Below are 13,151 nucleotides of genomic sequence, written 5' to 3'. Positions count from 1 at the left end.
CCGATCTCAGAAGCAAGTTGCTGGAAGACTGCTCAGGTAAGCCTGCACTTTGCCACATATGGTGCTCTATAATGTATTGCTGTGATTTTTATTCCTCTATAGCTGATGGTACATTGTGCTGTACTGTATATTATACAGAGCAATGTACCATTAGCTATAGAGGAATACATTATACACTGTATGTATAATGTATTGCTGGGATTTGTTGTAGTCCTATATAGCTTGTGGTATTCTGCATTGCGCTGTATAGAGGAATACAAATCCCAGCAATAATACATTATACAGCGCAATGCGGAATACCACCAGCTATAGAGGACTACAACAAATCCCAGCAATAATACATTATACAGTGGTGCAGTGCCGAACACCACTAGCTATAGAGGACTACAAAACCCAGCAATAGTACATTATACAGCGCAATGCAGAATACCACCAGCTATAGAGGACTACAAAACCCAGCAATAGTACATTATACAGTGCAATGCAGAATACCGCCAGCTATAATGTACTATTGCTGGGTTTTGTAGTCCTCTATAGCCGGTGCCATTCTGCATTCATTGTTGTATAATTTGACACTTTTAATTTCACTATATTGCACGCCACACTTTTTTTTTTCTTTTTTACTTCCACCGCTCCAAGCTTGCTCCTGTGATGGACTACAATCGCAATACAAACTAGCAGTCCCATCACTGGAGCCATTTTTTAAAATGTATTTTATTTTATATCCGATTAATTGAACTTAATAATCGGCTAACTAATCGATTTTGAAAATAATCGTTAGCTGCAGCTCTAGACCACTGCAATATGAACAAGTGCACGAACGCGTGTGTCTGTTAGAAATGGCACCATGTATTGAATGAATAAATTGAATTTGAATAAACAGTAGCTTTAGTAAAGAATTCAGGAAGGGGTAATCAGGTATTACTTCTGGATCACAGCAGAGCAACTGTAATAATCTGCATTAGACCAATCTCCATGTTATTAATTCACAGACATTTCTCCTTTAACTTGCCTATCTGGTGGAGTTTTTCTCCTGGCACTTTAAAAAGAAGCTGACCAGTTGTTGGGAAAATTCCTGTGAACCATGGAGCCAATTCTGGACCTATGTAGACTATAGTGCAGGGAAAGGAAGTGTGTCATATCAGCACTTTTTCTAGATCATGGCATGAAGTAATAGAATACAGTTACACACACTGCGTGTCAATCCATGGATGCAACCTGCATGCCCCATTCCCAGTGATTATTTAATAATTTAAAATATACTTATATAATTATAAATCTTGATTCCATCACATGTCTCAAAATCTGATGGTATGTATATAGTCCTCAGACTTCTGCTTGAAACCCATGGTAAGCTACGCTGTGCAATACTGATTGTTACAGTAAAGAGTCACTCCAGTAAAAAAGGTTTATTTTTGGGGGGATAGGGGAAAGTTCAGAACCCCTGTCAGGTTTTGGCCAGGTACTGATGTTTGTGTCCTAACTGGGTAGATTCACCCCATTTGTCCTGGCAAACTATTGTCATCATTATAAAAAAAACAATCTGTCAGTTGTCACAGAAACAGGAACACAGGTCCAATGATCTAAGATCCTGTTGTGTCTCCAGGACATGCAGTGAATGGAAAATCCTGCCAATGGTATACAAACAGAAAACCTTGGGTTTTAACCGCCCCCAGGGAAACTTCTGATTTTCTTTATCCCTGACCTGCTGACGTCACTTGGATGAGTGGAGCATGATGAAGTGCCTGTGGACTTACTCCTAGTCTCCTACGAACACATTGCTTCAGCACCCTTTGTCTGACCGTTTTTGTGTCTCCTCTGACTGTGACCAGGGCATGACATGGTGGCTGGAAGGCTCCTTCCTTTTCCATCAGTGCATGCTGTGACTGCTCCATTGCTCACAGGGTGTTTTCTTCTTATGATAATTGTCTATTCTGATAATTGTCTAGTGCCTTTGAACTACTATACATTACAAGCTGCAACTATACTAAAATCATTCTAAACAAAGAAAAGCTTTTAGTGCAGTTAAGCAATACATAGCGGAATCATTAGTTGTATAAATGTGCCACACCGCTGCAAAGCTTCAGTTTCTTTAGCAAATGTTTGTATCAAAGTTTTGGTATGAGTCAATTTGGCAATACATGTCCACCTTGTGAATGGCGCTTGTGGGAGATGACATTTCCTCCAGCGATGACTGCCAGTGGCAGAGAGAAGAGGATGAGAGCTGACTGGACCTGCAAAGTGTAAGCATACTAGGCACTATGAAGAGGGCAATGTCTTGGTGAGAAGCTGGTTCTCACTGGGATTTGGTAATTTAGGTGTATACAAACCCAAGAGCAACCAATTGTCAGATATGATGGCTACAATGCAAATAAGAGAAGCAAGGAACTAAACTTGTTATGGTTTATATACACTTTAAAGATTACTTCTTCAAATCTGAATCAAAAATTCTATCTAACTAGCCTGAGTTCTCCATATATTTTTTTTTTTTTTAAAACCTAGAAAGTATAGACAAAAAAACGCCAATAATGTATCATTGTGGTGGTACATTTTCCTTAAAAAATATATGTAAAACTGGAAGCAACTGGTTTGGTGCCAAGACTTTGGCACCAATATTTTCCAGTGAATAAAGGTTAGTTAGTGGGACATAGGGTCCTTGCACAAGAGAGGGGAGAACCAAAAGGTTACATTTACTTAATGGACGGTTAGTATTATGAATACCGGTAATGCTGGTGTAAGGAGGGTCTGAAGGTACAGCATCACTTTCCATGAGGCAAACTCTGTGCTAATAACTTCCAGGGCACATCTTCTGGAAATGAAAGCGAAAGCATAATGGAGAGCTCAGTTAGGCTGGTGACAATGGCGGCATGGTTGAACAACTTTGCCCAGAATAGAAAAGGGTGTTGCTCTTAGAAACTGTACAAATTGAAAACATTCAGGGCGGCAGAAAAAAGTGCAAGTTTAGGGCCAAGTACCTGCGTAGAGACAGACGGCACATATTTAAGTAGTGTTGGTAGTAGTTTTGGTAAACCAGAAAGCATGCATAATGACATAGCAAAGACTGATTGTATTAAAAGACTGACCAAATTTGGGAAACCCTCTTCTCCCATAAAAAAAACTTAATAAAATCCTTTCCATGAATTTGGTTTGTACTGTAACAAACAGTACATATGCGAGTACGACAACTGTCAGAACAACTTCCTAAATGGAAACCAACACATAAAGAAAAAGAGAATGGGGGAAAAAATTCAGACAACGTAACACCGTAGGAAGGCTTTAAATGAATCCCGAGTCAACAATAATATGCAAGCCAAAGCAATTTGCATATAAACGTTTAAGCATTATTTCTTTCATCGCTGTTCTGCTGGAATGCAAAATTCTATTCCTTGGGACCCTAAGAGCAAATGTGATCAGTTCTTTACATCTGGCACCCATTTAGAGAAAAGTCTGAGGGTTAACCAGAGGTTAGATCACATAAAAACTGGACATCCAGTGGACCATGTCTTAATGGGATGCTATAAGACATTAGGATTTTAATAACTCAAAAGGTATGACAAGCAATGCAGATCAATGGGGGAGGAAGCAAGAGAGGCAGCCTCTGTATAGGCTGGAGACTCTTCAGGCAGCAGGTCTCTCTGGGAGTTTGGTATGATGCTCCTCTCCTCTGGAAAAGATTCAGACTCTGCCAAACCCCAGCAAAACTCATTTATCTTGTCGTAGGGAGCAGCCGAGCATGTACTTCCAGCTGACAGCGTGGCACTTTCTCACCACACACCACTGCCCGATCTGGAACATTCTGCTCCCTCTGTGGGTCTCAATCAACGGAAATACTGTGATGCTAGCACTCCTCATTAGGACTAACAGCTGTCTCCCCAGTCACACAGAGACCGAGAACTGTTTTGCATAACAATCTGCTGAAATTTCACACACACAGGGAAAACAAAAAAAAAAATATATGATGGGAAGGATGCTGGACCATGAAATGCTGATGCGGTATGATCAGAGTTGGCATTTTGTCCCAAAATTAACTATGCTCTTTCCAGCAAACGTCTTAAACCTCCTAAAAAGTGTCGATGACGAGATCTAACTAGACAAGTACACCAATAAGACACCCTCTGAGCATCTCCAAAAAAACAAAAAATACAAGTGATGCCTGAAGGAAGGAGCATCTCGTTACCTTTTGTCAACTTTCTCAGCATGGTACTAGTAGGAGAAGGCTTCGCACTCGTGCTGGCTTTGTCAAATGTCAATTTTAATCCTCTCTTCTGTGAAGGAGCACAATTAGGCTTCACCAAGAAAATGTCACTGCTGCACGCCACAAAAATCATGAGGCTCATTTATTACCAGGGAGAAAACAAAATGTGATACCTGATCTCCACTTTACCATGAAAAAATAATAACTGTGACAACTTTTACTAACATCTACTCTAGTTTTTTTTAATCTCATGTCTCAGTACAGCTTATTATTCATATTTAAGATCTATTTTTAAAGTAGTATTAAGCTCTCAAATGGGTTTTCCATAATGAATCCAAATCAATCAAATATACATTACCCATCAACGTATTTCTTTAAATTTCTTCCCAAGCACTAAGTCGTCATGTTTCGGAACATGTGGCTCCAACTCTTTCATCTCAGCTTCCCTAAACTTCCTGTTGAGTAGAAGATCACAAGGGACAGCACCGTCTCAAGCAGCTGTCTATCTATTAGCTTAGAGAAGGGAAGAAGGAGAAGGGAGGAGCCAGTGTGTTTGTAGATACAGTACAAACACAGCTTACTAGCACACACAAAAGGTGGCTCCATAGGATCCTGCAAGGGAAAGGAGGCACCCTAAAACAGGATATCAGGGCCAGCTGATCATGCAGGGAACTACAATTTTAACAAAGCAGCAGCATCCATTGTAAGTGATTTATCATTTGGAACAGCTGAAAAATCCTTTGACCTTAATATCACTTTAAAGACATGCATATAACTGCACATTTGCCTCGACCATTAAAGACGCACAATACCCCTTTCCCCACTTGGCTCTGCTATCCTACCCCACTCCTTAGCCGTATACTTATCTATCAGCTTCTATGGGGCCAGAAAACAGATCATGCAGCTGAGGAGAGGGGAAGTACTGGTTATTTACAGGCACAAACAGGTATCTGCACTTCGCCGGTAATGTCAATGTATGCAGTGGTGGACAGATCAGGTTCTAGTGTTGGGGAAACAGTATCATCTAGATCAAGTAGCGTAACCACAAAATTCTCTAGGCTGCAGTTCTAGATGACCTCTTCTTTACCTTGTAAGAACCAGTGGTATTAGGGTACAGCACACGTTCATTTTCTCATAGGGACGTACAGGAGTTAGGCGAATGACAAAAAAGTTTAAATGAATAAAATGCTTGAACCAAGTGACAGGAGCCAATTAGTAACTTCACATCAAAGGACAAATCTCATCAAAACACAAGCTTGAAAACCATCGGTAAAATGGAACAGGGGTATATTAGAACTGAGAGGACTAGAAGATATTGATTGGAGTAATAAAGCTAAATTTGAATGAAAGATCCATGGTAATGAGGCAATTACTGGAACCTCTGATTCAATGGAAGGCAGTTCCAACATGACTTTTGAATAGCTGTCAACATTTTAAAATTAATTTTCAATGACAACATTTTACACTACTGAAGATTGTGATAATTTAAAAAAGCATAATGTTCAACGTGGAGGTATATAAAAGGAAAGTATAGTATAAGAGAGCGCATTTTGACTTTATTTTGTAGTCTTTTAAAAGACGGTCATTAACTTATGATGTGACTTTCACATGTTAACATACTTCCTTTCCGTATGTTTCTTATTGTATTAAATGTAAGGATTTGTAGAAGGATGTAGATTACATTCATATTACAGTCACAATCTTCTTAAAGCTGAACTTAAATTTTACCCTTGCAGTGGGCCCCCCTCTGCATTGCAAGGATTAATTGCTTTGTCTAGGGGAATGATGAGTTAACCAATATACTTACCTTATTCCTTCCCATCTCCACTGTCCTACGTCCTGGTTGTGGGCAGGCCCTCACTATCCTAACATTCAATGCAGAGCTGCTGGTCTTGCACAATAGGGGATAATGTCAGAAAGCTGTAACTGGTCAGAAAGCAAAGAGAAGCGGCTTCTGGGGACCAGTTGTACAAAGAGAAGGAAGCCTTTGGGAGCAAGAGATGAGGTAAATATATTGTCTTATTTATTATTTCCTAGCAAAACAAGCGGTTAACATCGACAGTGCAGAGGGGGACCCACTGCAAGAGTAAAGTGTCAAGTTTTTTTCCCCCAGAGTTCATGATACCAACCATATGGGAATTCCATTGTTTTCAATGAGTCAGCCAACGTATAGACTCTACTTTGAAAAGGAGCAGTAAAGAGTTCACAGATGGCTCTCTTACATGCCTGATATGCTAAAAGTCATCCTATGATATGCTAAAAGTCATCCTAAAAGTCATCCTTTAACACTAATGACCAAGAGGCATTCTCTGACAGTATCTGGCTTTTGCACATATAATTCGGAATACCAGTCTGATGCTGCTTGGCAACTTATTTGTGACAGCTCTACAACATTGGAGGTCTGCCACACTCACTTAATAATAATCCGACTGTATACAGGTTACTGAAGAGAAGAACTGCAGTATGACATCTTATGTTCTGCTACTTCTAGTTCAGCTGATAAGCAACCTTCCCAAACCAAAATGTGCAAACTACCGTCCTGCCTCTAGACTTGCACAGCATGGGCACATCACCTCTTTTTTCATGTCCAAGCTGCATCCTTAATGACCTCTCATATGGCATTACATAATCAAAGGAAAGGGCTTTTTCCATATTGCAGAGAACCCCCCATCTGGGTCCCAGAAGGGCAACCTAAACACCCCTTAATTAAGCCATTGTTTGGACTAGGCAATTATCTTATCAACTATGGGTACCTTTATAATCTTTGTTATATCTGACTCTCAAAAATGTTTCTTGTGAAATATTTTCATTTTAGGTCCTTTAAGATCCTTTGCATAAATTCTCGATGGCAGAATCAAATCAAGATCACATACATAATCATTCACCGCCTCTCTTTTCAATGGCAGTTAAGGAAGATGTCATGAAAGGCACCTTATAAATGATGGACATGTCTACCTGTTCGAATAGTAAAAGTGATCAGTGAGAGGCAAACTTTGCTCATCTATGGCAGGCAATTCTATCTCAGACAGCTACACAGATTCCAAAATGTCCCATAAAATAAATGAGTTGTGACAAAAATTCTAATGGAAAAATGAGCGACGCACATTAAAGCACCAGCAAGTGAAAAGCAGATGGCAAAAACGAGGGATTGTGGGAATGAGATATCAAATTAAAGTCAGAAGAGAAGAGAAGTAAAAGTACAGGAACAAAAATTAATTACTGAAACAAATGGAATGGCCTTTTAAACTGATCAGGAAAATAGCAGAGCATACAATATCTTATGCGTCTTTAACACAAAACCCTTGGCTTTTTTTTTACATAGTATGGAAGACTCAGAATTCCTAATTTTAAAGAGGACCTGCCAATGTTTGCTATTTCCTGTAACTGTATATCTCTAGAATGTAATACGGCCATTTAGATCAGCCTCTTTCAATCAAGACTTCTCTTTGAAGAAGCTAGCAATCTAATGCCTCTGAAGCAGCTACTATTCATGCAGAAAGTGCCACTATTGGACCAAAATAGGATATTAGACAAATCTAAAACCTTATTTAAACTGATTGATTAATAAAACAGGATTTTGTCATACCTGTCAAATCGTATTCTTGGAGTACATCACAGGACACAGTGAGGTAATTCTTAAGGTGCCCACACACCTTGCAATAATCGTACGATAATCGCGGGAAATCCCGCGATCGTACGATTATCGCAAGGTGTGTGGAAGGCTGCGACCTCTGCTACCGTAAGGTCGCACGACTTTTATCTTAGGAACATGTTTGAAAACCAGGATGGCTATTGCACCTACCCACTGCCTGCTGTCAATGCTGCACCTACCCACTGCCTGCTGTTTAGGATTAGGCCTGAATCCTAAAATTTTCTCCACAGGAAACTCCGTGACACCAGGGTCAGATTGTAAAGCAGGCTGTAAACTGATGCCCCCTTCCCTGTCATTGTGTGTAATACAATCACTAAACACCTGCTCTGCCTTTGCACCCAATACACTGGGGGGGGGGGCACTATGAAAACTAATGTATGTGGGTGGAGAGCTCAGTCGTAATATACACAGATTGCTTGCAAAACACAGAGGCAGTAATTTCCTTGAGGAGACAAATGCGAAAGCTAACAAAAAAAAACTTGTTTGTTTGTGTTCCTATAGAGCACCTACATATGCCTGTTCATGTACATTCTGTGTATCTTGCTGACATTTATTGTGTTACAAAATACCTCCGCAAGGGTGGAAATGGGCTTCAAAGGTTTGGGCACATGTGTATTAATGCTGGAAACATCTTAAAGTAAACTTAATGAGTTCATCAGTCATATCACCATAGTGGCTACAGATTTTCCTCTGCATGCAATTTCTCCTTTTAAAAGGTGCTCCCCTTGATAAAGTGTGTGGTTAGATGTAGCTATGAAGAAGTCATATATTAAGAGTAAGGAAATCTTTCCACATGGAGGGCAAATTATTATTTTAACAGTTGTCACCAGAACAGCAAGTGAAGGGGCACCTACCAATGGGGCACTTGCACCTTCATCAACCATCAAGGAAGGAGGTCCTCTCCTTCTATGCAAAAGAACTTACATTTCCACTTGGGTCACCAGGGAGGAAGTAGGTGTAAAAGTGGCACAGATGACAATAACAGGTTGACACTGGTTTTAATCTTCCCCATGCGGTCCAAAATTATTTTAAAAGTCTTGATTGGAGATCCACCTTAAGGCAAGGCAAACTCTGAATGCCATGCAGCCCATGTAGGCTCAAGAACAGATGGAGTATTATGGCTCAAAGACTGACAGGAAAACAAACTTTTTAGAAGAAACAGCCTTGTAAATTCCAAGAAAACAAAGCCTAGTAAATGTCTACATAGTGGATTTACAGAGTATGAAACAACAGGCAGAAGATTTGTCTGGCAGCAGTAATTTGTACAGGTAATAAAAGACACAAGATAAATTCCTTAACCTTTGGCATAAAACCCCCTGTGCCTTCCTAAAACCACTGGAGCCTTCGAGCACCATGATCCTCCCTAAACCCGCAACCCAGTTTGCTTTCATTAATAGGTGCAAACAAGGTAAGCCTATCCAAACCTACCAAACCACATCAGCCTCGCTCCTGGCTTCCTTTATTACAAGGATCTAATAAAACCTAATCGCTGCAGGCTCTCTCAGCAGTGTTAGAGTGCCATCTGCTGGACAAAGAACAGACAACTGGAGATGCCATTGCAAACTCATAAATATATCTGCATTATTTTAATGAAACCATTATCGTTTTCTTTTTTTGTTTTATTTAAAGACTTGCTGCCTCAGTAAACAATGTGCCAGATCATATATTAATAGGCTAGTTAATGGGCCAACGCAGGACAGATTGAAGCCTTGTTAAAATGTGTGCATGTCTTTGCAGCGCCCTGGCACCCGAGCCTTATCGCACAGCTCCAGGCGCTCTTAAGAAAAGCTCTTTATTAAGATATAGTAGCAATGAAATTATGAAAAGGCAAGGCGAGCATTTGCACAGTCCGTGGAAGTCATATTTCAGCTGCAAATCTTCATTCAGATAGGCCACTCTAACTCAAAAGTATTACTTAGAAGCGAGTAATAAGCTTATGGATTTATAAATTGGAATCTCTACAGGACAGTTTTAAATCCAAATTTATTACAAAGGGAACTAAAGTGCATAGGTGGGTCTTAGGAAATGTCCTTTGTACATGAAAATGTATATGGAAATTGTGGAAACTCGGCTAAATTTGTAAGGTAATCTTCAAACTCTGGCACCTAAAAGCAGATAGAAATTATAAGCAATCAGCAGAACCAACTCTTTAGAACAGAACAGAGAGGATTGTAGCTTTAGTACATCTTTCCCATTGTTGTTTTTCTCAGCTGCGATTTTTACTTTAAATCCATATTGCATGTTTATTCAAGTTCTATTTGTTCCTGGGAAGCTATGTATTTACACAGAACAGGTTTGCCCCATCATTTGTGCGAGATTAGCGTGGAAAAGCATAATATTTTAAGATGCATTACGCAAAGGTTTTAAGAAAAGGTACTGTTATAACATATTTCAGGGATTATGCTGCAGTGACGCGACGCTCGGTGAGGTAAGTAAGAAGACGCGCTGGCGCTGACTCGAGTATAAGCCGAGGGGGGCACTTTTCAGCCAAAAAAATGGGCTGAAAATCTCGGCTTATACTCGAGTATATACGGTAGGTAAAGTTCAAAAGGAAAAACATATGAAAATCCCTAGATTAGCAGAAGTGCCAATCTACACCCAGGCAGTCAAAGGCATCTTCAGTGCCTAACAACCAGCCAGGGGCAAATCCTTAGCCTTCATGCACCTTGTATGCACTTGGCATATGGGGAAGTGGGGCTAAAGAACACTGTGCAGCACACGACAGGTTCGCCTTATAATTTGAGTGCAAAGTACGGACAGATGAGCTGAGCAGATTGGCATACCAGGCTGGTTTACAATATGCTGAAGGAGGCAAGGTCTCTTCCACCAAAAAATTCTTCCTCTCTCCCACAACGATTTTTTTTTTTCTGTGCACACTGCTCAGCGCTTGCCCAGTGCAGTGTATACACTCAATCCATTCAGAGCAACTTTAGGATGAAGTGAATGGGCTGGGTGCCGGGAAGGATATAACTCCTGTGTGCATGTGTAGGAGTTACATAATCAGTGGCCACCCAATGGCTAAAGAGGACCTCTGAAAATCTGGAAGCATCTGCGATGGAGATGGCAGCAGCAGGGGAAAGAGCTGAGGACCAAAAGATCAATCCTACAGCACTGGAGGAAGCACACTTGTAAGGTAAGAGTGAATTAATGTGCAAGTATACTGTGCATACTTCTACATTAGGGAAAAACAAAAGTGGTTTACTTCTACTTTAAAACTGGGAGTCCGCACTGGTGCTTGCTCCAAGTTCTACCAGAGAGCAGAGAATTCACACTAGAACATGTATAGTTTTATGTTCATAAAGCTGCAGTGGAATGATGTACATTGCTTGATTTTCTGTAACTGTTCATTTATGTCTGCAATTGCCTAGAAACTAATCAGACCCCCTTCCTAAAGGTCAGAACACCCACAGTACATATTATAGCTATGAAGTGACGCTAGTGGATTGAACCATTTATGGACCTCTTGTAAAACTCAAGCACTCCAATAATAAGCAGCCCGATGCTATATTATCATGACGATATTTTATAAACCACTGAAAAGCTCCTTGTATTTCACGAAGTACAGTCAGCATCCATGCCGAATGAATACTGCGAGCCGCCGATGACAGGACCAGCATTCAGCACAAGTCTATCAGAGCCTTGACTGCACATTTGCACTGAAATACATTTGTGTGAAATGTTCTCCCAGATAAAGGATTCTGAATGTTTAGTATTTCTGGAATTCCAGGAACTCCAACCAGAATACACAGTTAGGATAATGCACTTTCAAAGTCCTCAGTATAGACTTCACTGCAGATGGTCAATAAAGCCTAGACCAGAATTTGCTCTAGCCTGTGGCTGGACAATGAAGGAGTATCAGCACATTGCCCCGGCCATCACTCTGCTCTCTCCTCCTATTGGGAAGCATCCATTGTTAGAATGGACATCACTGTGCTACACAGCAGACATCGACTGACTCACTGTGCTGCCCCTCTGTCTTCAGCCTAAGCACTGCTATGCAGAGGATTAGAAAAGGATAATATTACAAGAAATTAAGATACCCATCAATTTCTGAATGGATACAAAACCAGATTGAAGAGTGTTTTTTTAAAAGGTATGCATTGAGTTCAACTCTGAAAACAAACGGAATCAATAAGTAAATTAATATGTAAGAAATGGTTCTCATTTGTGGGCAAAGCTCAATGTATTTGGTGTTTTATTTCACTAAAAGCAGTTTGTGGTTCACCTATAACCATTTTATGCTACAAGATGTTTACCAGAAGCATCCATTAGTGTCCCAATACCGACCATTAAGCATATCAAGCTGAAATCTAAGATTACTGCCCATTGAAGTCACATTATGTGAACTGTGCTGCCTACATAAGGTGAAGTTCCATTCTGCTCCTCTTCTGTTATAATATCCCTATGTCCCAACGCATTGCCAGTACTATTCACTGTTGTAGCTTCCTGTGTCACCCAACAGGTCAACAGACAAGAAATCACACACAAACTTTCAAGGTCTTCTCAGTTTTCCTAGAAGCTGTCTGACACTTCCCACTGCAGCTTCAAGTGTCTGAAAGCATGCTTCCCTGACACCCAATGCAACAGCTACCAAACGTGTAATAGTGAGATCCTGGAAGACCCCCACCCTTTCCCTTACCTCACTGCTCAGCAAACTGACACCATGTCTAAGTATACTGCGATTTGGTCCCACTGGATTGATAATTTTTCTCCCCTGCTTTTTCTAGGGAATCTAAAGGTGCCCATACATTTTACGACCATCGCAAAACCTTTGTCTTGCGATGGTCGCAAGCTTATTAAAAGCTCGTACGATCTGCCCATCTTGGACAGGCTGATCGTACTTGCGCTGGGGGGCGGGCTTTCCGATGACCACAGTGAAGGGCGGGCTTCCGATCAGTGCAAACGGGCAGTGTGCGCATGCACACACCGGCCCGTTTGGCAGTTGTCGAACAAGCAGGCCACTAACCCGCCGAGAATCATACGATTCTCGGCGGATTTTCAAGCCTGCTTGTTCGACGGAAGACGTGCGACCGTACAGTAGAAACGGGATTACCCGCGATTCTCGTACGAGAATCGTACAGTGTATGGGCACCTTTACTCTGAGCTGCGAGGTCCCGAAGTGGAAGGGCCGAGCCATGAGGAATGTGAAGTGCGTCGTTGGTTTTCTGTACTTGCCTTTTCTGTCCCTTCTTTATGCGTTGTCCCTCGCATGTTGATTCCTCCCCGTCTATAATCCTGTTCTTACTTTTTTTAATATCACTCCCGTGTTTATGGTTATATATGTACTCCTGCCCAAGTTTATCT

General features: G+C 40.9%; 1 protein-coding gene across 3 annotated transcripts in view; it reads right to left on the bottom strand.

Moving 5' to 3' along the window:
- Positions 1-13,151, bottom strand: part of WDR37 (WD repeat domain 37) — a 119,106-nt gene that overhangs the window by 13,186 nt on the left and 92,769 nt on the right. The window lies entirely within an intron of this gene.

Source organism: Nanorana parkeri, unplaced genomic scaffold, assembly GCF_000935625.1.
Source record: "Nanorana parkeri isolate BGI_ZX_2015 unplaced genomic scaffold, ASM93562v1 scaffold145, whole genome shotgun sequence".
Lineage (NCBI taxonomy): Eukaryota > Metazoa > Chordata > Amphibia > Anura > Dicroglossidae > Nanorana > Nanorana parkeri.
The sequence above is the reverse complement of the archived record's forward strand: the minus strand, read 5'-3'. Positions and strand labels throughout refer to the sequence as shown.